Source organism: Rhinolophus hipposideros, assembly GCF_964194185.1.
Source record: "Rhinolophus hipposideros genome assembly, chromosome: 19".
Taxonomy (NCBI): domain Eukaryota; kingdom Metazoa; phylum Chordata; class Mammalia; order Chiroptera; family Rhinolophidae; genus Rhinolophus; species Rhinolophus hipposideros.
Genome location: NC_138065.1, coordinates 36,658,862 through 36,685,832, shown reverse-complemented (window position 1 = coordinate 36,685,832; position 26,971 = coordinate 36,658,862). Strand labels below are relative to the sequence as shown.

General features: G+C 43.5%; 1 long non-coding RNA gene and 1 pseudogene across 2 annotated transcripts; one reads left to right on the top strand and one right to left on the bottom strand.

Annotated features, from left to right (window-relative positions):
* The first annotated feature begins 72 nt into the window (after window positions 1-72).
* On the top strand, window positions 73-26,512 carry LOC308487910. The gene is made up of 4 exons (XR_013991801.1): window positions 73-179; window positions 23,027-23,956; window positions 25,085-25,121; window positions 25,642-26,512. It is a non-coding gene; the product is annotated as an uncharacterized lncRNA (long non-coding RNA).
* LOC308487908 (small integral membrane protein 15-like) lies at window positions 2,479-2,706 on the bottom strand (annotated as a pseudogene). Its single transcript has one exon. The product of its transcript is annotated as a small integral membrane protein 15-like (transcript).
* Window positions 26,513-26,971: the final 459 nt, after the last annotated feature.

Here is a 26,971-nt window from a genome sequence, read left to right as displayed (position 1 = left end):
CAGAAGGAGAAGCAGTGCTTTTAAAAATAGATCTGAGCAGTAGTCTTTAAATAGCCAGGGATTATGATATGAGAGAGGACTGCGTTGGGTCTCCATTTCCTCAGAGTGGCCTCCTCAAAGTGGCCTCCATGTGGCTTGACTAAAGGGATTTGGCCTTCCTAAGTAAGAACTTCTAAAAGGTAAGCGAGCTGCTAAACAAGAGATTTTCCTTCTCTGCAGAAGAATGGATTTTTATTTGACTGAGATGGTCACTACTGAATACGAATCTCCCCTATAGCAAAACTCCCAGGTGAAATGTGTACCTAATAGACCGAGAAACACTGCACTAAATGACCTCTTCAGTTTCCTCCTACTTGAGGATTTGATGGGTCACCACCAGTTGAGAAGCAGGGTGGCCCCTCTGCAGATGGGGGACCTGGTTGCTAAGGATGTCTGAGGTGCCCTCGTGTTCCCCTCACTAGCCAGAGCTTTCCTGTTGTCTGTTTATAGGACACGTTTCTCTACAACTTCAAGGCGACTGCAGCTGCAGTCTCTCGGCACACACCAGACTCCCCGTGGCAAATTCTTGGGAGACCACACAGCTTGGGAGTCTGCTGTGTGTTCAGAGGGACTGCAGCTGCAGTCCCCTGGAGGTGTGCCTCCCTCAGACCCCATCAAGGACTCCCAAAGCAAGGAGCCAGGCAGGCAGTCCAGGGGTGCGTGCAGACCCTGGCTCTGCTGTCCATTGTGGGAACTACCTGCATACCTCCCTGTTTGTTCGTCTGCGGCTACAGGTGGGAGGTGGCGCCCAGCATCTCATCTGATGAAGAATCATAAGGCAGCTCGTATTTTTCCCTAGAAAGTCTTGTAAAAGTCATTGCATAAATTATGCATAAACACAAACGAGGAAAAAGAACACCAAATCTCATGTGAAGAGTTGAGGGAGTCTCAAGATATGGCCGAGAATCCTCCAACTGGGGGGATCTAGTTCATGAACACACATGCAGGGAGTGTGTCCACCGGCTGTTGATTTCAATTATTGATTTGGCCCAGTTGAGCTGCTATAACAAAATACCGTATAGAATGAGTGACTTAAACAACAGACATTTATTTTCTCACAGTTTTGGAGGCTGGGAAGGCCAAGATCAAGGTGACAGCATATTTAGTTCTTTTTTTCCTCCTTATAAAAGTGTCAAATTTATTTCAATATCTACTTTCATTTCTAAATAAAAGCAGTTGGACAATTTTTGTAATTTAAAATTCATTATCAGAGGTGAGGAAACATTAACAAGCAATTAAATACTTACAGCGAGTAAAATTATTGGACCACGCATTTATAAAAGCCATATTTAATAATTGAAAAGTTCTAGTTATACTACTTAACTAAAAGAAATATCCTTTAGCTTTTTATTTCTAATTATAGCATATTCTTATTTTGACATAATTTATCTTTTTCATCCAATTACTACTATGCAAAACACATTTTTTCCCAAATGTTAGGCCTTTCTTTACCATTTATGAAATATGACTTACTCTTTAAGAGTTCCTTAAAAGAAATTTGAAATTTTAATTTTCACCGTGAACTTGTTTGACCAAAAAGTATAGGACACCACTCAAACACATGAGATAAAACAAAGAATGGAATAAAAAATATCTACATCATCAGCAAATTATTGGATGAAACATTTTGACTACTTCACATTTCTACTTAGCACAAGTTAGAATAAATTGGTTCCAAAGTACTGCAAGGTTTGACATTTTTACTAAAAGTTTTAAATAATAGTGTTACTCTACTAAACAAGTCATCTCTAAGAAAATGGCAGCATTCATAGGTATAAAAATTGTTATATCGAGTAGGTGGTATTCTACATTGTCAAGGTAATAACAGGATTCTTTATAAAATTAGATTATTAAAATGCAGAATGTCTATTAATTACCAGTATCTCAAAAGCTAAAATGAGAAAAATGAAGAAAATAAAAATACTCATTGATTAATAAATATAATTTTGCTTTGAGAAATCCAGAAATGATTCTATTTTAAGAAATAAGCAATAATGATAAGAGATGTAATTAATATACTGTATCTCTTTTAAGCCAAAACACCCTTTTCACCTCAGGACAATTCTAATTTTCACATTCTTAATTTCCTTTGTCCAGAACAGGACCCCATTTTAAGCCATTATTTAAATAGAGTTCATAATCTAAAGCCTTTTTTCTCCACAGGATGTTTACATTTCAGTACATAAATTGCAAAATGGCAAATGACTAAATCAGTTATAAAGAATTTGTAGCATAATAAATGCCAATTTACAATAACTGTCAACAGATTTCTATACCAAAGCCTAAAAGTTGCTACAATAGACATAACTAACATGATTCTTCCATATGCTAAGACTTTGTGTACTAAATATGGTCATAAAATCCAGAGAAGAAACCTTAGTGACTCCTTCCAAAGCTGCATAATTTTCCAAATGATTTTCCTCTGGTTACAGAGCCTGTTCAATCTTTCAATCCTACAAGTTGTTTAGCTTTTGCAATATTTTCTTGACGTTTTTGTTTCTTTTTCTGCTCCTTTTACTCTTGACTCAATCATCTTGGCCAATTTCCAGGACAGTACAGCACTTGCTAGAAACAATGGAGGGCCAAAATAACTGCTGTAAGGACGCCAGATGGGTCCTTTGCAGCCCATTCCACAACATACTTAGCCCGAGATTTTATATCAAACATCTTTGTAGCAGTCTTAGGACAGGGGACTTATGCTTGAGTTGTGATCTCTAACTTAGTCCTGGGATTATTAGTGAGCCAATTACAATTTCAAATGACCCTTGGTTGATTGTCTTCTTCTTTAGCTCTACTAGACACTTCTATATACTCTAGGCTGAAAGCAGGAAGGTAGAAGCCCAGCATATTCAGTTCTTGGTGAGGTCTCTCTTCCTGGCTTTTCGATAGCCCCTTCTCCCTGTATCCTCACATGGCCTTCCCTCAGGGTGTGAACATGCAGGGAAAAAGGGAGAGGAGGGAGGGAGGGAGGGAGAAGGGGAGGCAGGCAGCATTCAGTCTCTTTCCTCTTATAAGGGCATGATTCCTATCATTGGGTCTTCACCATCATGACCTCATTTAAACTTAATTACCTCACAAGGCCCCACCTTCAAATACCATCATGTTGGGGATGAGGACTATAACATATGAATTTTGAAGGGACATAGACATTCAATCCATAACAACTACCAAGGTAATAGACTTCAGAAAGCCCATTTTCTAATCTGTATTTCTTTCCCTTAAATTATATGTTCTTGGCTAATACTAATATTTTTAAGTACACTAAGACCACACTAATTAGAGAAATGGAAAAATTTTAATTATGCATCTTCATAACAACTAGCAGTGCTATAGAAATGCAGTTCATCAGTCTCTAGAATCTCTCCACTTCATTTCTGATGGGCTGTAGTCTAATGGTCAGGTCACAAATGAGCCGCACAGAATATGTATTCATAGTAAGGACAGCAGTTGAGATCAGGGGCTCTAGAGTTAGAATGACCTATGTTCAAATGTGATTCTATGGTTTCCTACCTATGACTTCTCCAAACTTTGATTTCCCTGTCTATAAAATGGAGGAAATTATAATATCTTCTATCATGATATATCATTATATAGTCACGTCAAGGTTAAATTAAGTAAAACATGAAACACCCTCCCACAGTTAGACACTGAATCCACAGTGGTTATTACTATTGCTACAGTTGATGTGATTGGTCATGATACGTATGTCTTTCTAGCTCATATGTGCTCTTTCTACTCTTAGGCTGAGACTTCCAAGAAACAGGAATTAAGTTTCCCTCAATAGACCTCTTCTCTCCTTCCTGAAATTACAAAAGGTCTCCTGCTTCCTGTATTTCATGGAGCCCATGTATGGCTCTGCCCTGGTTGAGCTATTGTGGTCACTTGCCTGATTACTGGTTGGAAGAACTCCTCCCAAGTTCTGAGCTCCAGGTAAAACTTGCAGCACAAGTTCCGCCTTGCTTGTTGGGAGGCCAGGAATCCTCCACCTCTCCAACCCTCATTGCCCCACCCTGGTGAGCACTGATCTTCATCCACTCCTCTTTAACCCTGCCCTCTTCCCCTGACATGACTCTTCTCTCCTGAGCCTCCATCATCCATTGGCCTTCAAGGGTGATCTTTCCTTCATTTTTGCTTTCATTCTCTGGGGTCAGCCATCTGAGAAAGCACCTTGGAACACACCCAGTATTTCATGGATGGGTCACCTGTACTTTCCCAGAGTAGAAGCAGGCATCATTTCTACCGTGCCCATGTGGTCCTAACCATACCCAGTGACATCAAAATCTGTTGTCATCTATGTATAGAAAACCCACATCCTCAAAGCCCTTCATCTCAAGTCCTTTGTCCAGTGCTCTTCAAGCACATGAATGGTTTAAACTGCCAGGTAAAGGCCCTGCTCTTCCCCCAACCCCACTCCCCAATTAATCACCCAATTATTTCTCCCAGGAAGCTTTCTGCCTTCTCTCCCAAGCCAAGTGGGTTAAGGGCCCCTCCACTGAGTTTACCACTATCATTACCCATTGTATTGAAATGACCTGTGTCTCTGTCTGCCTCCCCCTCAAAACCAAGCTCAAGGAGAGCAGAGGTCATGTGTTATTCATCTCTGTATTACCAGCATTTAATGCTATGTCTAATAAGTGCTAAGCATGCAATAAATGTTGAAGAGAGAGACAGAGAGAAACAGAGAGAGAGAGAGAGAGAGAGAGAGAGAGAGAGAAGAGAAGAGAAGAGAAGAGAAGAGAAGAGAAGAGAAGAGAAGAGAAGAGAAGAGAAGAGAAGAGAAGAGAAGAGAAGAGAAGGAGAAAGAGGAGGAGGAGAAGAAGGAGGAGAATGAGAAAGGAACAAAGAAGAAAGGGAGGAACAATAAGAATAAAATGACAGCCATAGGAAGAAAGAAATAATGAAAAAAGGCTGGATCTAGTTCTGTAGAAGAATCCCAATGGCCCTGAACAGTGAAGCTAAACCACCTTTTTCTGTCTTTAATCTTCCAACTTCTTCCTCCATGATATTATTATAAAAATAGAGTGAGTTTATGTAGACTCATTAAAATCGTTGGCTAAATAATCATGATGGTTCCTGGAGCCCTGGGCGATCCGCAAGCCCTATATAAAGTACTCTCTTCTGACAGCAGGGCATAAAACCATCATCAAAACACAAACATTGAACTTTTTCCTGGTTACAGATACACAGTCCATTCAAAGGTCAAGGTCAGTCACTTCTTGTGTACATGAGCTCTCCACAGCTTACAAACATTTCCACACATGTTCAAGAAGAGGGACAGAGGGACCAAAAAGCTCTTAGAAATTCACTGTTGGTCATACTCACCTTATAGGTATCTCTACAAATGGAGCAGGGGTCCAGAAAGGTAAGCAGCAAAACAAAATAGCCAGATGATCAAGAAAGCATCCATATGTGTACACATACACACACACTCAATAGTTGAACTTTCCGAATGATGTTTTGCTCGGATTAATAATTAAATGGCCTTGTGTATTTTGAATAGAAGCCAACTGCTCAGCAAGGAGAGGTGACAGAGAGGCATATCAACACAGTCAGCCTGGAATGAAAATTAGCCAGTCCACCATGTAGATAATCTAGAGTTTCTTACATTAATTTCCTACATCTTTTTTGCCTTTTTAAAAATTAATTTATTAAAAAAATTTTTTACATAGTTCTGTTTTTTTTAAAAAAAAATTTAAATAATTTTTTAACTTTTCAATTACAATTGACACACAATATTATATTAGTTTCAGGTGTGCAGCATAGAGATTAGGCATTTACGTGACTTATAAAGCACTCACCCTGATAAGTCTAGTACTCATCTGACACTATACATTGTTATCACAATGTTATTAACTATATTTCCTATACTATACTTTACATCCCCATGACTATTTTATAACTGACAGTTTGCACATTGTAATTCCTTCCCCTTTTTCACCCTGTCCTCCAACCCCCCTCCCATCTGGCAACCATCAAAATGCTCTCTGTATCTACAAGTTTGTTTCTATGTTTTGTGTTTGTTCATTTATTATGTCTTAGATTCTGCATATAAGTGAAATCATATGGTATTTGTCTTTGTCTGACCTATTTCACTCAGCATAATACCCTCTAGGTCCATCCATGTTTTCACATAAAAATTACCTCAATAAAAAGTTTGAGGTAACAATGTTTAATAACATAAATTTCAGGTGTACAACATTATAATTCAATATCTGTATAGTCTATTGCATGCTCACCACCAAGTCTAGTTTCCGTTTGTTACCATATATTTGACCTCCTTTACCCATTTCACTCTCCTCCCATCCCTTGCCCCTCTGGTAACCACCATTCTGTTTTCTGTATCTATGAGCTTGTCTTTGTTTTGTTTTGTTAGCTTTTTTTGTTACTTTTTTGTTTTATATTCCACATATGAGTGAAATCATATAGCTTTTGTCCTTTTTTCTTTTTTTTTTTTAACTTATTTCACTTAGCATAATATTCTCAAGATCCACCAATTTTGTTTCAGATGTTCTCTGCCTTGGTTTAACTCAAAATTTTAGAGATGGATTAGTTATGAGGTATGGAGAAAGTTTACCAAATTTGATCTACTCCAGCTAGTTCAGTTGCTATTCTCTCTCCACTGAGGAGAAGTATAGATTGACGCTAGAGCCTCAGCCTAACTTCTTTGGTGGCGTTTGGAGAACAGCTCCTCCTGGCTTTGAGAGCTAATCCACATGTCCTGTTCCTTCAGCCGAGCATGTCGCCTTACAGAGACCCTGACCTTTCTCTTAACAAAGAGTGTACATTCCCCCACGATTCACTGTGTGGTCAAGAACCTCATGCCTGAAGGTGGAAATCAGGTGGGAGTTACTTTCCAGGCCATGAGTGTGGCTGTAGGAAAAGATTATCTACTCTGAACTACTTTTTTGCATACTGTCAAATATGAACCTTGGCTCTGGAGAGAGAGGAAATTAAAGTTAGCAGAGAGTCTGAGGGGAGGCCAACTATAGTGCTCAGGTGAGGGAGACAGGAAATGGGGAAAAGGAACCAGAGAAGGAAGAGGACACAGCAGGAAATCCTCCTTCCCAAATCAAAGGAGGGTGGGTGCTTCCCAGAGAACAGCATGTCCCCCGCAGCCACCTTCCAGATGTGGAAGCAGTTATCTGCCTTGGCCTGCCTCCTTCCCAATCTCTTTCTCTTTCTTCCTCCTTTCCTTCCCTCCACTTTTGTTGGCCATCTGTGTGTCAGGTACTGTGTAGGTGGTGGGAATATAAAGATAATAAAAGAGTCCCTGGCCTCATGTTATTAAGTAGTAAAACTGGTAACCAACATGTTCAACAATCCAAACAGTGATATCCTATCACAGGGCCAATATCCCAGGCTCAGTGAGCCTCAGTGAAAGCCAACAGATCACGTAGATGATTTGGGTAACAATGTGGTTCTCAAAATTTCTCCACGTGTTAAAGTATTTAGGAGTCATGTCTATATCTTTCTTTGAAATGACTCAAATATATATATATATATATATATAGCAGGTGATGGATTTGAGAGTCAATTGTACTGCTTCAACTTTTCTACACATTTGAAACTTTTCATAATAAATTGAAAAACTTCTTTCCACTTATGAGCTGTTATACTTAAGGACTGTAGTAGAATGAAGTCATTTGTGTGTCAATTCGCCAGTAAGTAATCATAGCTAACATTTGTCATGTGCCAGAAAACTCTGAGAGCTAACATGCGTTTTCTCCTTCAGTCCTCACAGTAACACTGCATGATGGACTTTCCTTTACAGAGAGGGGAAAATGAGACTTGACCAGGTGAAGTATGGTACTTACCCCACATCACACAGCTGGTAACTGTCAGGGCCAGCTCCCAACCTGGCTTTCATCTGGTTCTAAACTACCCACTGTAAACTGCTATCCTCTGTGTATGGTCTCCCAGGAAATACCTTGAAATGCAATGTCTGGTTGAAGCAATGGTGACAGAAATCATTGTTGTAAAGGGCAATCTGTCAACCTGTGAGTATAAACAACCATTATAAGAGACTTTCCTGCTTTGATAGGGAAAAGAAAGGTCTCCAGGGGTTGCCAGGGGAGAAGAGGCCATCAGGGATGGGGAGGTGTAATGCAGGGACTCGGCTCCCACTCCCCACACAAGAACGCAAGATATGGTGAGGCCAAAAAGGAACACCCACGGAGCCATAGATAGGGGAGTCATACCACTATATTCTCGCTGGCGGCTGGGTTGGTGACACGAGAAGCAGGAGCCGCAATCTGCTGTCCACTTCTCTTCCAACCCACCAACCCCCTAGCGTAGCCACGGCATTTATATTCGTGGCTAATGGCTAACTGGTTACAGCTGATGGTCAACTAGTCACAGCTGATGGCCATCTACTACCCGAGCCCGCAACTTTCCCCCTGAGGTCTAGAGCCTGGAAACTGCTCTCTGGGACTCTGTCCCCACAGAGGGGAAGGGCAGAGAAAGAGGCAGTGGGGAAGGAAAACTGTTTGGGGGCAAATTGAAGCTGTGAGGCCTATATTTTTGTCTGGAACAGCAGACAAAATGTTTTCTGTTTAGTAGAAAAGTTGCTACAGTCAACACTGCTTCATATCACTAATGAAGACTGGAAAAAAATCATATCATGGTGTTTGCTTCCCAAAGGGTTTCTTAATCAAGGTCTCATTATGTCTGACGTCTTATTACTGACCCACCATTCAGGACAGCAATGCAATTTAGGAGAGTGGGACTGGGCTGCATTGAGCCATCCCTACCCTTCTACCCCCTTATGACCTGAGCCAGAGAGAGTGGAGGGCAGGATGTGCCCAGGCAATTGGCCTCTATAGGTATTTCAACAATGACCTCGACCTGACTTTCCCTCTGCTCCAGTCTTCTGACAAACCAGCCCATGCACATGGCAAAGCCGCAGTTCCACAGCCAGCCTGGCAGACCCACGATGTAATAATACACCAGGGTCAAGTTCTAGTTTGCTCTTGGTGTATGAAATGTAAGAGTTGGAGAAATCATGTAAAAAGTCAGGAGGATGTAAGCATTCTGAGCACCAGTCTCCCAGGGATTGGGCATTAGAACAGAAGTCACTTTCTTCAGTGCCCCTTTCTTACCATCCTGCTTTTCCTGTGAGGACAGAGCTACCTCATAAAACCAATGGGGTGTTCTGAGTAACTCAAATTAACCGTTTCAGCAGTGGCGCAAAGGTCCACTTGTGCAGAATCGGGGAACTGCCCCTGGGAAGTTTTTTATTTTTATTTTTTAAACAAACAATTGTGCCAGCTGAACTCAGTAGTATTTCTAGAAAATTCACACCATTGTGACAATCCCAGATCTCCCCTCTGCCACAGACCAGGGGTAACTCTGAAGCGGCCCTCAGAAGACACAAAGTTGAAGTCAACTTTGATGAATCCTACAAGGCAGAATCCATTTCAACTGAGAGAAAAAGGAAATCATGACCCAAACTTCAGAAAGCTACAGAAATGACAGCTATTTTATAATATCAAAATGAAAGGTGCTCTTGGGGGATGAAATGGAGCAATAGGGAAGTACTTGTTCAAATAAACAGCTTTCATAGAGCATTTCCCTGTCAGGGTCTCTCTAGACCCAAATAGTACTCTTGCCTCAAATCTAGCTTGCACTCCACACGGCTGTGAGCGTCAGATGAGCTTCTGCCATTTCCCTGCTTAAAAGCTTCCATGCCCCCCTACACCTGCCCCTACACACACACACACACACACACACAAATACACACACACACACACACACAGGTCCTCTTCCTCTGTCTTCTCTGAGCTCTGAGACTCTCTTCTCTCAGAGATCTTCCTAAAGGTAACGTGAAGAGACCCCTCTCCTGCTTAAAAGTTGTGGCTGGCTCCCGATCCCTTACGTGATAAAAATGCGCACTCTTTATTTGGCACACAAAGCCTTCATGTTCTCTCTCCTGCCCCCTTTCCCCAGACTCATCGGCTACCACACCTCACATGCATCCTTTGTTCCAGTCACACAGACTTCTCTGAATTCTCACCCGGTCTTCAATATGTGCCATCTGTCCATGCCTTTACATTCGCTGTGCCTCCATCCAAAATGCTATCCACAGAGGAAACTGAGGCTTCAGGACTCAGCTCAAGTATTCCATCCTCAGTGCAGCACATCCAGAAATACTTTCTCTCTCCCTCCCTTCTTCCTTCCTTCCCCCATCCCTCAGCAGACACACACACACACACACACACACACTCTCACACACACTTCATGCCTTCCCAGCCACACAACCAGCACAACTATTTAGGGGGTTCTGCTGCATCCTCTTCACACACCTAGACCCACACAGACTAGGAGCTCTTCCTTCGGGACACAGTCCAGGTAGTGCTCATCTCTGCATTCGTAGCTTTTAGCACAGTGCCTGGCACACAGTGGGTGCTTCATAATGTAGAAGGAATCTAGATCCTTTCAACCAGCAAGGCCAGATACCTGACAGGAAAGATTTCTGTCCCCTCAGAACTCTGTATCTTATATTGTCTGCAAACTGTTACTCTCTCTTCCTGAATATATATATATATATATTCAGGATATACATATACATATATATCGTGTATATTCTAGAATTTCAAAAATTAATTCTACTAGAATATAATGTGCTTTAGGGAAGGCACGTCTTTTACTCCCTTTCTTCCCCCATCAGCTTTTGATTTTGTTAAGGAGCTATTGTTGATTAATTTGTCAACTGACCCTTTAAGACAACATCAATTGTTTTAAAATCGTAGTTTATAGAGAAAATTTAGCCTGAAGACACTCCGTTTGTCCCCCACTCAGAATCTGGGAGGTTCTGTAAGGTGAACGGTCCCAGCTCTGTGCTCTGACCACGTTCTCAACTGGCTGTCCTCTTGCTTGGCTGTTCCCAGGCTGGTCTCCATTTCTCCTCCCAGGGCCAAAGGATTCAGAGGCAACCCCAGATTTACACATTGAAGTCCTCTCTGATTTTCTGGGGGTAACCCTTTTGGGGTCTGCTTATCTGCTGTTTTGATAATATTTCATCAACAGGATCTGCAGCTCTGTAACTTACCATGGCTCTGTGGCCCAAGGGGGGACATCGTCCACATTGTTTCTTTCAAAGTGACCTGGGAGAAACTTGCTTTCAGTCTCAGCATTTCAGAAATTCTAAAATGCAGATGTGGGGAAGGAGAAGGATATGCAGAAAAACTCTCCCTTGGCTTCCACCTGCCACGTCTTTTAATCACCGGCTACGTGAAGAGTCCAGGTGTCTGAAGGCCTTTGGCCAGGATGTCTCAGGGCTGCCAGCTAGAACAGCATCAAAATGGCCTCCGCGCTAACGGGAAAGCTGCTGGTGTTCTATCTATCACTCTACCTCTGTGACCTGGCCTCTTCCTTCCATGGCCATCCTGCTACAAACTACCCCTCAAAGACCTCGTCAGAGGGCCAATAATTTGTTAGGGAAAGAGTCTGATTTCAATGTCAGACTGACATTGCTAAAGCCTCCTGCAGCCTCCCCTGCCTACGTCCTTTAGGTCCTGGGCTTGGGTGTTGGTGAGATGAGAATCCAAATCCATACAGCTGCTCAGAGACCAGGGATGGCCAGGAACTAAGGACAGGAGAGTAAGGTTGGGGACTGATTACTGGAAAGATGGACACACATGGACCTAGACCAGCCTGGGAAGGTCAATGTGACATACGAGTAATTATGGTTAACTAAGGGTGAGCTCAACCTAGTCCACGATCCAGGGAGCGTCTCCAAGGTGGTCAGTCACACGGCGGACAACATCATGGGGTTTCACCAGCAGGTATCAGAACTCAAGCTGGGAGGATCTAAGTCCTGGCGCAGGAAATAAAATGTCGGATCTTAGAGGGAGAATGCTGAATTATCAGGCAGGGGCTTGGTCAAAATAAAATATTACAAAGCAGATTGATAACAAGGAATCGGGATACTGAAATCAAATGATGCTTACTAGCTGAAGCACTGCCTTGTTGGTGGGCAACAGGCTGAGGACATCTCCTCTTCCTCCCACTTGGAGCCAGGCCTGGTCCTAGACCTGGGCAGGATTGACTTTGCAGATGGAGCCCTCCCCATGCGAGACAATCAGCACCTTAGAGACAGGGCTCACTCTCTACTCAGTAAGTGCCTGAAATAATAGGTGTTCAATGAACACTCACTGAGTGAACAACCCTTGTGCACGTTGTTGAGGAGCAGGATGAGGACGCCAGGCACAGCCTCCTTTCACCAGAAAAGCAGAATCAGTCTTCGTCCTGCAGGTACCACCACTACTAGAGATCTGCCTGGGCCCTTCAAGCTCTCGCCTCTGGATTTGTTTTTTGTTTTGTTTTTATTTTTAAAGATTTTATTGGGGCAGGGGAACAGGACTTTATTGGGGAACAGTGTGTACTTCCAGGCCTTTTTCCAAGTTGTCGTCCTTTCAATCTTAGTTGTGGAGGGTGCCATTCAGCTTCAAGTTGTTGTCCTTTCAGTCTTAGTTGTGGAGGGCGCAGCTCAGCTTCAGGTCCAGTTGTCATTGTTAGTTGCAGGGGTGCAGTCCACCCTCCCTTGGAGAGAGTCGAACCGGCAACCTTGTGGTTGAGAGGACGCTCTCCAACCAACTGAGCCATCCAGGACCTCAGCGCAGTTCAGCTCAAGGTGCCATGTTCAATCTTAGTTGCAGGGGGCACAGCCCACCATCCTTTGTGGGAGTCGAGGAATCGAACCAGCAACCTTGTGGTTGAGAGCCCACTGGCCCATGTAGGCATCGAACCGGCAGCCTTCAGAGTTAGGAGCATGGAGCTCTAACCGCCTGAGCCACTGGGCCGGCCCCTGGATTTGTTTTAACAAACACATATAGTGCTTGCTGTGTGCCAGCAAATACCAACTAATTTAATCCTCAAACAACTCTAGGAGATAGATACTTTTATTAGCCCCATTTTATAGATGAGGAAACTAAAGCACAGACAGATCAAATGACTTGACCAAGGTTACACAGTAACCAGTAAGTGATTAAGTCTGGATGTGAAGCCAGGCATTCTGGCTCTAGAGCCCATGTTCAGGTAAGGGCTAGAGGATCCAGTCCCATCACTATTCATTAAGTATGCCACACTGATGTCTGTGAACTTCCAGAAGCCCTTCACCACCCCTAAGATACCTGACAAGTCTGAGATGTCTGAGATGCTGTTAGTAGCTAGCTACCAGATATGGAAATGATTCCCACTGCCTTTGAATGTCTCTCAAATGTAAGTGAGACACAGGTTGGTAAAGTGTTGCCTTGTAGAACAACTCCCTGGGGACTCCTGGACTCTGCCACCTATGCAAGGGTCAGCTTCATGGGTGGGCATGAGACTGTGCAGTCATACAGGTCCCTGTGCTCAGAACGGCCCCACATGTGGCTGAATGCCCTTCTGTTGCCATCTTGAAAGTCCGAATTATTTTTGAACATGGGGTCTGGGATCTTTATTTTGCGCTGGGTCCTGCAAATTATGTAGCTGGTTTTGCCTATGTTTGTATGTTTTCATCCATCAGAATCGCCTTGATTTCGTTTCTGTCACCCTCCCTCTCTTACCCACAGAAATCATTCTTACAATCTCAATAAATTCTTGTCATTCTTAGGTGTTAGGAGAGTGTGCAGTTCAATTCTAGTTCTTACAAATCTCTTATTTTAATGTTTCCCCTAAAGCCAATTAGGAATTCTTTTTCCATGAGAGCTGTGGACTCTGATACTCTATCCCTTCTACTCTCTCTCTCCATAGATGAGATCTTCTTATCTCTCTGCTTCCTGCTGATCCAGGGGGTGAGAGAAAGGCAGTGAGGCTGAGGTCGGTTGTCAGCAGAGACGCCTCAATTAAATGAGAACATCCACAGTGTGAAAAGATTTGATGAGCAGTATTAAACATTTTAAGAGTTTATTTGATCAAAAACTGATTAGAATCGGGCAGTGCCAAACCAGAAGCAGCTAGGAATGCTCCTGTGACAGAAGCCAGGAGAAAGACTTATATAGAAAAAGTGCAGAAGCAAAGAAAGAAAGTTATTTGATTGGTTGTAGCTAAAGTCTAGTTCGCTCTTAGTGATTGGTTGTCCTTAGCATTTTGATTTCATAACCTTGAGGCATTTACAGGCTTTAAGTTTGGTTTGCGAAATTTCCTAGGCCACCATGGCATTAGAGCCACCTCTGTCTAATGGCCTCCTTGTTTAATTAATTTAACAGTAGTCCAGGTTAAAAGAGATATAAGAGACATGTCAACTAAATTAATGTGGGAGTCTTATTTAGATCCCGATTCAAATAAACCAGTTGTAAAATGATAGGTTTTAGATAATCAGGAAATGTTGCCCATGAACTGGGTGTTAAACAAGACTGAGGAATTATGCTTTATGTTGACAAATGTGAAAAGATATTGTGGTTATGTAAGAAAGTGACCTTATTTTATTTTTTTAGAGATGCATACTGAGGTATTTAGGAGTGTTATGACATGGTATCTGGGATTTGCTTTAAAATGCTTTGGAAAAAAGAAAGATAGGGTTGGAGAGGGACAGAGATGAAATAAACATGACGAAGTCCTGACGCTTGGTGAAGATGGTGATGGCATTTCTTGTACTCTTTTCTTTGCGTCTATTTGGAAGTTTTCCTAATACATAGTTAAATCTGGGAAAGAGAGAAAAAGCGTGCGTGCGAGAGAGAGCATCCAGACCACAGTGTTTCTAGAAGAGCAGAAGTAATTGTTTACTGCTGTTCTCTTTCAATGGCTCAGAGGGGTCTGGTCTCTGAATGAGCTGGTGTTTTCTGTGTGGACAGCTCTTGACTTTGCAGCCTGCTCTGAGTCATAATCTTTTTGAGCCATTTCCCTGAGAGTGGGAATGGCTCCACTGAACCATCTCCACTTACTCTCCTGCCTGTTCCCTCTTGTGCTCGATCGTTTCTGAGGATACGGTAACAGTATAACAGGAGCTACAGGGGATCAACCTCGTGACCTTGCCTTCCTTCTCTGGCCCGAGTCTAAGTGTTATCTCTTGTGTGAAGCCTTCTGTAAGCACCTGGCCTATCCTGATCTCTTCTTCCTGATCTCTCACAGCAATTACAGTCCGGCATCTCGTCTTACCTCTCTATTTGGCCATGAGTTGTTCTGGAATGATATGGTGCAACCCATTCTTATCTCCCCAACAGATTGTCGTTTCCCACGTGTTCTACTCTGACAGAATTCAGAGTACTCTGCACAGGCCTATTCCATGCCAAGCACTTTGTGGGCTGTTTATTCACATGTCCATGCATTTATTCCTCCAATACTGAGCACCTACCCGGTGCTAGGCTAGGTGCTGGGGATTCAACACGGAAGGGGATAGATCCAGTCTCTATCCTGGAACTCTTTCTATTGAGAGAGAGAGAGAGAGAGATATGACATTAAACAAATAACTTCACAACAAAATAATTCATAACGACAGCGGTGAGTGCTGTAAACGCAGCACACATGGTGCTCTGAGCGTGTAGCACAAGACACTCAGCCTGGTCTGAAGAGTCAGGAAAAGCTCCCCTCAGGAAGTGACTTTAGGAAGGGGCTTGAAGGAAATGCAATAATTAGCCTGGCAAGGAGGTGGGGAGGAGAATTCCAGGCAGAACAAACTGCATGGGAAAGGGCCCTGGGGGAAGGAGTTTGGCGCACCAAAAGAAATCTAGTTTTACTGATATGCGGAGGCCAAAATTGAACATAAGCCTACTTCTTTGATTGAGATGGATTTCTAAGCTCGTTGGAAGCTGGGTTCTCCTCATTATCTGAGACAGATTGTTGCAGTAACAGCCTCTAGTTTGTTCTTGCCTCCCTACATGCATTCCTCTGTGCAATGTGATTTTGTCCCTCTCCTCTATTTCTGTCTGTTGACTCTGGACTTGGCTGTGTGACCTTCCTTGGTGAATAGGCCAATAACAAATGTGACACAAGCAGAAGCTCTCACTGGTGGGAACACTTCGTCACTATGTGAACAAGCCTGGTCCTGCCTCCTTGAGGATAAGAGGCACTCCTGGAAAGAGGCTGTAGCCATACCCACTGTCCCAGCATTCTACTTGAGGCCCCAGGCGTATGAGTGAGGCCATCCTAGACCAGCTAGCCCCAAGCAAACCAGCCCAGACCAGAAGAACCACTCAACCAACACACAAAATCATGAACTATAATAAATGTTTGTTATCTGAAGTCACTAACTTTTGAGGTAGTTTGTTATGAAAAGCTACGTGACTGATACATCATCCTTATATCGTTCACACTCTTACCAAATGCCTCCTATGTTCAAAGCATTTATTAGGCACTAAGCGTACAATAACAAGTAAAACTCAAAGGTTATAATCTAAGTAAGGATATGTTTTACCTGTAGAAAGATAACTAATACTGCAGCTCAAAATGAAAAATGCTTTGTGACTTCTACCAATAGTAGTGCTATGGGAATTGGGAGAAAGAAGTGATCCCTGAGGCAGAGAAAATTTCTACAGGAGTTAGAACTTCACCTTGGTCTTGAAGGGCACCGATTTAACCTTGAGTGACTGGAGAGGAACAGGGGTAGGATCTCCAAGGCAGGAGAAGAATGCAAACAACATGTTCCGGAAGCTGGTAAGCTGTCTGTTTTGGCCAGAGCATAGGGCCTATGAAAGAAATCAGTGGGAACTAAGGTTGGAATGGGGAGACCAGGCTGTTGAGAGCTGGAGTTAGAGTTTATTGATGTAGCAAATAAAAATGCAGGATGCTTAGAAATATTTGGGACATACTAAAAAAAGTTATTTATTGTTTATCTGAAGTTCAAATTCAACTGGAAGTTCTGGTTTTTATCTGGCAACTCTAGCTGGGGTGGCAAACTCAAATACCTCCAGGAGGCTAGGAGATAAAATAAATGAGTAATTAGGGCTGGGTGTAAGGCAATAGAGCAAGGTGGGGACCTTGGCAAAAAAAGAGAACCCTTGTTCCACTTGGGGGAGCAGTCCAACTTTGTTCCCATAAATTATTGCCACATGGAAATGTAGGCCTAGTGTCTACAATTTTTCAAGAGAAGTCGGAACTTTGGGTTTTTATGTAAAATTTCCTAATTATTTACTATAAATGAGTATTTCAGTATTTTTAAAACCCTGTATATCTGCCAGCTGTGTCTGGCCTGAGGACCTCTGGTTTTCAACCTCCATTTTTAGGCCTAAATATCTAGATTCTTCTTTTTTAACTATAGTAATATATGCCTCTAAAAAATTCAAACATCAAAGAATTAAGGTGAATGTGAAAGTTTTCCTCCCCATCCTTCCTCTGAATCCTATTCCCTTGCCCAGAGGGTAACTCCTGTCAGCAGTCTGGTCACACATGCTAAGGATTTTGAACTTTATTCTATAATCTAGAGGCTGGGGTAAAACCAGAATCTGTAAATTCTAGATATATTTTCTAGTAGACCTTTTGCATACATGTACAAGGAGATATATGTGTAAGGAAATACTTACCGGGATGTTTATTGCTGTGCAAAATTAAAAATTATCTTAAACCCCATTTTAGAGAACTACATAAACTGTTGTATGTTCATATGACAAAATACCACATAGCAGTTAAGCTGGATGAACTGGGTTAGATATTTATATATCAAATGAATGGATTCTCAAGAACATCAGGTAAGAATAGAAAATACATAAAATGAAAATTTTTCTCTACTTCTTCCTATCTATCTATCTATCTATCTATCTATCTATCTATCTATCTAGTCCAGTATAAAAACATGAAGCAGATAGAAATGCACCTAACTCATTGTATTGGTTTCCTATTGCTGCTGTAACAAATTAGTGCAAACTTAGTAACTTGAAAGAACACACTGTGCTATCTTGCGGGTTCTCAAGGTCAGGAGTCAGCAGTAAATCAGCAGGGCTGTTTCTTCTGGAGGCTCTAGGGGAGAATCTTTGCCTTTTCCATCTTCTAGAGGCAGCCCACATTTCTTGGCTCTTGACTGCATCACGCCAACCTCTGCTCCCACCATCACACCTTCTTCTCTGACTGATCCTTCCTCTAATAAAGACATTTGTGATTTCATTGGACTCAGCTGGTTTAATCTAGAATAATTTCCCCATCTCAAAATCCTTAATTTAATTACAGCTGCAAATTCCCTTTTGTCATGTAAAGTAACATAGCCACAAATTCCAGGGATTACCCCTTGGGCATCTTTGGGGGGCTGTTATTCAGAAGAGAGGAGAAAAATAGGATTGGGGAGGTACACTAAGAGAACTTCAGGTTTATCTGCAAGGTTTTATGTCTTTGCTTTAAAAAAATTGTCTGAGACAAATATGTCAAATTGTAATTTTCTGATTATGGATGGTAAGTAGTAGTCATTATTCCCTGTATGTATATTACTCCCTTTATTAATTTCTTTTTCAAAATTACAAAAAGAGAGAAATGGGGTTAGGAAGGGAATATGTTTTCTCCAACTTCCTATCTATGGAAGATGTGTTGCGCTACTGTATAAATCTAAAAGGGAAGAATCAGACTTCCTGTGGGGACAGAGCCCCAGAGAGCAGTTTCCAGGCTCTCGGCCTCACATAGAAAAGTGCTGGCTCAGGTAGTAAATGGCCGTCAACTATGATTGGATGGCCATCAGCTGTGGCTAGTTGGCTGTCAGCTGTAACCAGTGAGCCATTGGCCACTAATATTAACTGCTGTGGCTACGCTAGCAGAAAATGGGGGCTAGCAAGAAGATGGTGGCTGAGCTGGCAAGTGCGGATTGCAGTTAGGATGGCAGGTTGCGGACAGTGTGGATCCAGCCTCCAGTGAGACTATAGTGGTGTGACTCCTCTACCTATGGCTCCGTGGGTGTTCCTTTTTGGCCTCACCATGTCCTGTGTTCTTATGTGGAGAGCAGGAGCAGAGACCCCGCAAGCCGCCCCGCACGACACATGGCATAGTTAGCAGGATATGGTGCCGGCCAGAGCTCTCCAAAGGCCGTGAAGCAGTTTGTGCGTATGAACACTCAGTCTGAGGAAGACCAGGAGGAGCAGCTGCCGGAGAGCTCAATCCCCGTGGAGGGGTGGAAAGATGTGGACGGTTCCCCAACCAGCAGAGGCCAGAGAAAGCAAAGGTTGTTGCGGCCCTGTGGGCTGGGAAGTGCTTGCTGACGCAGCCCGGATGTGGGACTTGTAGTCCCAGGAGGAAACGCTTGCTGAGTCCTCCATGGGAGTTGAGGGTGAGGTCAAGGTTGTCCTTCACCCCCAGGACAGCCCTGGCGAATGACTATGGACTATGGGGAATTGCCTTCCATCCCTAATTTAATGGACCGCTTGACTGTTTGCTTGGGAACATACCACCATGGAGTGCAACTGGCGGATGTTTGCTTTTGTTTCTCGACCAGTCACCATCGAGAAAATGTGAGAAACCCTGGCGGTACCCTGAGAGGCCCAGAGAGAGTGGCAGTGCCCTGAGAACCCTGGCTGAGTCCAGGAAGTCTGGCTGTGCCCAGAGAGAGTGGCAGTGCCCTGAGAGCCCTGGCTGAGCCGAGGAAGTCTGGCTGTGCCCAGAGAGAGTGGCAGTGCCCTGAGAGCCCTGGCTGAGCCCAGGAAGTCTGGCTGTGCCCAGAGAGAGTGGCAGTGCCCTGAGAGGCCCTGGCTGTGTCTGGGAAGACTGGTGGTACCCTAAGAAGCCCAGGAAGTCTGACTGTGCCTAGAAGGACTGGTGGTACCCTGAGAAACCCTGGCTGTGCCCAGAGAGGCTGGCTGTGCCCAGGATATTGCATTCACCTCCAGGCTCCTCGCACAGGGCCCCTTGCGGAAGATGCTTATAGCGTAGATTGTGAGGCGAAACCCTGTAGGGGTGGAGTGTGGGGACAGGGCCAGGAGTGCAGTTTCCAGGCTCTCGGGCTCACATAGAAAAGTGCTGGCTCAGGTAGTAAATGGCCATCAACTGTGATTGGATGGCCATCAGCTGTGGCTAGTTGGCCGTCAGCTGTAACCGTGAGCCATTGGCCACTAATATAACTGCTGTGGCTACGCTAGCAGCAAATGGGGGCTAGCAAGAAGATGGTGGCTGAGCTGGTAAGAGCGGATTGCAGTGAGGGTTGTGGGTTGCGGACAGTGTGGATCCAGCCTCCAGTGAGACTATAGTGGTGTGACTCCCTTACCTATGGCTCCGTGGGTGTTCCTTTTTGGCCTCACCATATCCTGCGTTCTTATGTGGGGAGCGGGAGCTGAGACCCCACAGGCCGCCCCGCACGACACTTCCTTTTTGAGAAAGAAAGAGCAGAACCTTAGCATTTTAGACTAGAAGGGACCATAGGGAACAGCTAGGCCAGTGGTGGTCAGATGGCCCTGGGAAGACCCAACTTGGGGCAGGACCTCAGGGAGTTTATGGGGACAAGATTGAAGCCTTTAAAGAGCCCCCTCCTTTTCTTACTCCCCCCTTACCACTCCCAGCTTCCCTTTAACCAAAGCACATCTGCCTCTGTTTCGTATTTTGGGCGTCCACATAAGATGTCATCATTCATAAAGCTGTTCTGTTGTTTAAGTAAAGATACACACATACATGTATGCATACATGCACACTTGTACACACGTGTACAGTGGAAAAATTATGAATCCATTCCAACCTTCATCATTGTGTGATTGAGAGGCTGAATCCGGAAAGAGGAAGTGAATTGAGATCCATAAAAGGTGTTACTATCTCTTAGTCAATCTCTTTTATTTGTGAGTCAGAACCCAGGCCCTTGTAAACCCACAAAGGAAAGTCTTAAGATTTTTCCAGTAACTGGAACTATTTTATCTAAAAATGTTTCCTGGAGTCATGGATTCCTCGGACAGGGGTGTGGAGACTAGGAAGGAGGTGGTGTTTCTCAGGGAGGAGAGATCCTTTGTTCATCCTCCTGCCTCCAGATGAATAAAGACACTGCTGAAAAGAGGGCTGTTAGGAAGGGGAACATAAGTAATAAATCTTTAAATCTGAAAAGTAGTTTAAAAAAATCTGGATTCCCCAGAACTCAAGTGGACACAGAGATGTTTCCCCCTCGCCTCCTTTTCTTCTCTCTCGCTTTTGTGAAAGTATGTTTTCCTTGTTCTGTCTTTCTCATTCTGCTTTTTGTCTGTCTTATGTTTTACTTTCTTATTGTTATGTTTTATCTGAAGTGAAAGGATAAGGAGAGGAGTCCTCCCTCCCAGGCGTGGGGTGTGTCTGTGGTGGGTTATATCCCAGAGGAGACCTTCTTTGCCACTTGTGCAATGAAAGCTGTGGAGCGGTGTGGAGGGTCCACCAACACAGAGGAGAGCAGAAGGAGCAACCAGTCAACCGAAGGACACCTGTTTGGCAGCAGCACGGAGCATGGTGTGAACAGCCGGCATCTACTTCTGGAGATGGTTGACCTCAAGCTTTTGAAAAAAATGTTATCGGCACCTATCAAACAACTTGATTTCTAAGTGAAGAGTTGCATTAAGACGCTGCCCTCAAACTAGTTTGTATAGATTAGGTTTGCGGGTAGCTGGGAGAACTGGTGACTAACATTTCTTGGACATGTTGGTGGACTACTCAACTTCCATTTTTCCCTTTCTTCCCTGCTAACAGAACCCCAATTTTGTTCATCTATTCTTTCCTTTTGAGGCTCAAAGGAAGGTGACACTACCCCCAATTCTAAAGGTATTAATTAGTCTACACAATCATATTTCCATTTTCCTTAAGAATGCCTGGTTTAAGAAAGGTTATATAATTCTTGCCAACAAAGCACGAAGGGAAGTCATTTGGGGAGGGAGATGGAGTGGGGGGAGGTAGGTTCTGGGAAAAAGACAAGTTTCTTCAACTTTCTCTGCCTTGGTGTCCTCATATGGAAAATGAGAAGAGAAATACAACCCACCTCCTGGAGTTCTTGTAAAGATTGAATGAGCTATATTTGTAAATCACTAGAAATAGTGCCTGGATCATTGATTAAAGCAAGTCTTAGCTAACACTAGTATTTATTATTGTCTGCATGACTGAATTGTCTATTTTCAGGCAAATTGCAATCTAAAACAGTATCACTGCTTCCCAAGAAAGTGCTGGTTTCTTCATCTTTCTCTCTATTTCTTTTCACTCACCCACTTCTTTTGGTGGACTCCTGGGAGCAAAACTGTATGAGGGGGTGACAGAGAACAAAGAAGTAGGAGGTGAATGTCAGGAATTGGTGGGGCTGGCCACCTGCAGAGGAGTTGGCATATGTATGGCATCTGATTTGAGGTGGGAGAGGAGGGGAATACCAAAAATTTTGTTTGTCTCAAAATATCCTATTAAACCTCAGCCCTGTGGTTAGTGAGTTATTCCCCCTCGTCAATTCATTTCATTGGAGGGATAAGATTTTCTCCAGAAGACCCCATTTTCTCTGGAAAACAAATGGGAAGGTCCTATGGAGTGGCTGCTAAGCCTGCAGCCTCTGATGCCTGAGTTTGACACCCTCGTCTGCCTTTTTCCAGCTCCTTAAACAGTTTATTGAAATTTCTTTATCTGGTAAGGTCTTCAAGAGGATTAAATGAGATGAGGAACATGAAGTACCTGGACAGTTCGCACTCAGTATGAGCCTAGAGAATGCCTAGTTTGGTGGGCCTTAACCAGGATTTCTCATTGTAATCAGCAGGAGAGTTTATTAAAAATACAAGGGCCCAGGACTGACACTGAATGGGGAAGCCTGGGGGCTGAACAGAGTTATTTTCCCAAGAGGGGGAGGGGTTACAAACAAGCCACAATTGTCCCCTGCCTTGGAGTGTACTGGTGCACTGGAATATTAAGTTGTTATCCATGTGGTGCCAAAAATACCAAGAGGCCAAGCGATGGAGTGAGAAAGGCACCAGCTTTGAAGTCAGGAAGGTCTGTGGTGAAACTCGGGACCAGTCACTTGCTGGCAACATGACTTTGGGGATGACATTTCATCTCTCTGAGCCTCAGTTTCCCTGTCTGTGTAGTAGAGTTCATTATAGCTTTCTTTAAGCTTGTGGTGAGGATTAACTTAAGCCCAGCAGTGCCTGATGATCAGTGCCTCAGCCAGTGTTAATATCACTTGTCTTTTCAGGATGGAGCCCTTACTTCATTCGACACTAAGGCCCTCTGAGAAGGAGAGAAATGGAGCTTCTGGGAGCATCTCTGGCAGCAGTTGAGCTCTCCAGCCACGCAGCTGGCCTTCGGGCATTGTATGAAACGGAATTTTCTGCAGGGGGAGCAGCTACCAGGTCATTGGTCAGAGTTCCTGGTGGGTCCCTGAGGATGGGTGTCAGCTCAGGGGCAGACGGGCAGTGGGGAGAAGTGCGTTGGCTTCCTCCTTATCAAAAAATAAACCGTCCATTTCTGAACATTAGGATCTGTCACGTTAGCCTAAGGGATATTCCCTCCCTGCCAGGAGAAGAAAAATATCCCGTCTGTGGCTCTGGTTATTGGTGGTGGTGTTTCCATTCACTCCACCAGGAAGAGTTCCTTTGGTGCCACCCTCCATTCACTCCCTGAGTTACAGTCTTGGGATGGAATTCTATCATTCTCAGCATTAAATGCCCAAACTGATTCACACACATTATGACACCAAACCAGTAACACACAGCCAAACCAGAAGTTCTGAGTCCTAGTCAACAGAGATGACAAAGCAATTCTTCCCGATTTCCCCGCAGTCATCCCCCCCAGGTAAGGAAGAAGCCCTCAAGGGGAAAATCTCTGTTGTTCTTGCGGTCAACCAGCTCAACAAACGGCCAGTCTTTTCCAAGATCTCACTAGCCACAGGGCATTCTAGCAGAGGACGCTGGGAATGGGGATGGGAGAAAGAGAAGCTTGAAAGTCAATGTCAGCTTCCTTTGCAGTTGTCTCTGTTATTCACATTATGACTTTTCTTGATTTTCGGCTTTTGTTGACATTTTGCCTTTATCTGGTCATTGCCGCCGCTGGCCCTGTTTCCAAGAGCACACGCTCCCCACCTCTCTCTCAGGTGTGCAACAGAAACATCCAGGAACCTCTACTGGTGAGTTCCTCACCTGTCATTCCTCTTTACTTCCTAGCACTTAGCACAGTACCTGGCGCCAAGATGGTCCTCAGTTGTGGGTGCTGAGCCAGCGGAGTGGCTTGTTATTGCACGGGAAGAGAAGGGTAGTTCTGTTACAGTTTCTCTAAAAGGTGGCTCTGTCCATCTCAAGCTTTACTGGGCAGAGGGCAAAGGAGGGGGTGGGGTAACCCACAGCTTTCCAGCTCCTCCCCCAGGCAATGCAAAACACTTGGGATTTGGAACCCGAAACCTGAATTCAAGAGACAGACCTTCCACTTACTAACTGCATGAACCTTGGGCTATTTACTTAAGTCCTCTGAACCTCGGTTTGTTTATTTATTTGTTTCCTGGAAAATGTAATAAAATTTTTCTTTCCTGCCTCACAAAGAAGTTGTGACAATTAAAGAAGTAACATTCATGAAAATGCCCTGCGAAGAAGTTAATGAATGACAGCTATGAATTTTTGTAAAGTGGTTTCACTCGCTGGTTTTGAGTGTTATGGTTCAAAGGTGTTAGACACCTACTACGAGCTAGCTAGGCACTGTGCTAGGGGTAATGGCATTTCATCTCTCTGAGCCTCTATTATATAATAAGTACATAATGGAGAGGTGAAAAGAGTGCTCTGAAGGCAGCCCAAAGAAGAACGCCATTCACAGACTGCAATCAGCCTGGGGGTGTCCTGGGTGTTTCGGTTGCTCAAGCCTGTAGCCTTTCATCCTGTGGAGTCTGAAGCTGTCAATAACACCCAAGTCATTCTCATTTGGCTTCTGGACACCCCCAGGCTGAGTCTGTGAATGGCCCTCTTCGTTAAGCTGCCCCCATTTGCACAGGTACTGGCCACCATCTCTGGGAATATTGAGAAATAACCAAATGTAATGTCTGCTGAAGGCACATATGGACCACGGACAGTGTGTGATTTCAAGTATCACTGTCCAACCTAATAGTAGATATTGTAGGAGGGAAGATTAGACCAAATTTTTCCTATTTCCCTGCTCTCCCACCTTAAATTAGATGCTATAGATAATGCCAACTCTCCTGCAGGTAGCCAGCCCTGCTGATTCCTAGCATTCACCTCCTACTTTGTTCTCTGTCGCCCCCCTCATACAGTTTTGCTCCCAGGAATTTGCTCCACCAGAAACAGTGGGTAAGTGAAAAGAAATAGCAAAGAGAAAGATGAAGAAACTAGCACTTTATTGGGAAGCAGTGATACTGTTTTAGATTGCAATTTGCCTGAAAATAAACCATTTGGTCATGCAGACAATAATAAATTATATGTTAAACACCACACACTCATGCACATTTTATGCAAATGTCCATGTGGCCCTCCTGGGTATTTGGAGATGGTGTGAGAACATCCTAAGTATAGCCCAGTGGTTAAGAACTTGGTGTTGACGACCATGAGACATAGGTATTGAACACTAGCTCGCTGACTACTAGTTGCGTGAACTCAGGCAAGCTACATGACCTCTCTGTGCCTCAGCTTCCTCCTCTGTAAAATGGGAATTATACCGTCTCATGGACAGGTTGCGAGCACCAAATGAGTGAGGCACTACAGACTGTCCTTTATAAAGGCCTAGAGGGAAATAGTGACCCTAATGGGACCCATTTCTCTTCTCTGCTGTCCTCTCTCATGTTGATGACTTCTCTTCTCCTCTCGCACACAGGAGCACCTGATTCCATGCATATTGTTTCTCCTTCAAGGCATCTAGACCAAAGGACTCATCTCCCCTCCTTGTACAGGGAACTATGTTCTTGGCTTTGAGACAGATTTCTTAAAACTATCTTCCTCAGTTGCAAGTGACTCAGCCATTGCTTAGAGATTAAATTAACCAGTAATAGACAGCTTGAAAGAGATAAATCTCTGGGAACTTCTCTCTTCCTTGGTTGGCTGTGAGCAGGGTGAGAATGGAACAAGGAAGCTTCCAGAACTTCACTGTCCAATACGATAGCCACAGTGGCTACTGAATACTTCAAATGTGACTGTCCAAATTAAGATGTACTATAAGTGTAAAATATGCACCAAATTTTGAAGATTTGTATAATGAAGAATGTAAACATCTTATTAATTTTTAAAATATTTATTACAAGTTGAAATGATAGTATTTTTTATTATATATTGGTTTTACTTTTGTTAATGTGGCTACTAGACAATTTTATATTACCTATGTGGCTGTTGACTAGTGCTGTTCTAGAGTGTTCATGATTTAATGATGATTTAAAGTGCCAACACTTTTTAAAAGTGACTTTAAATAAATCTCCCTTTGCCTTTATGAAGCAGGGATTGTTATAACTGTTTTTCAGACAAAAGCAGCAAGACCACAGCCCATTCTGTGTTTGGACAATCAGTAGACTTTCTTGGCTGGGGCACATTCATGGGGATAATCAGATGGAAGAACTTTCACGGGATTCAAAAAATCTGTCTTTTCCTCCTTGCTACTCCGCTGAATAGCTGTGTGACCTCAGGCAAATTCCTTCCCCTCTCTGGATCTGAGCTTTTTACTTAAGAAATAAAGAGATTGACTGGATGAGAGCCACAGATTTGTCTGTGTGTCTTGTCCAACATAGTGTTTTATGGTTTCTTTTATTTACATACTTTTAGGTATGGGTCAGGCAATGTCCTATTGACTGGGGCTCCTACCACTCCCCTTGGACTCTCATTAGACCACTTCACACTTTCATTACCTGCCTCAAAAAACTTGGCTGCAAACAACAACAACAACAACAATAACAAAACCCCAAAAAACCTTGGCTGCAAAAACAAAAACAAAAACAACAAAAACCCTTGGCTGCAAACATTAAACTCCAGATGGAATAATTCCATGCAAGGAGAGCTGACTCTTTCTTCTGCTCACGTGAATGCTGACCATTCTTAGAACGAGGAGGTCAAGTGGTGGTCGCCAATCTACTCCAGGCCAAATTTTTGTCTCTCTTTCTAGTCTTTTTTTTTTTTTTAATGATGTTACCATCTTAAATTTCCAACAAAAAACTGCACCG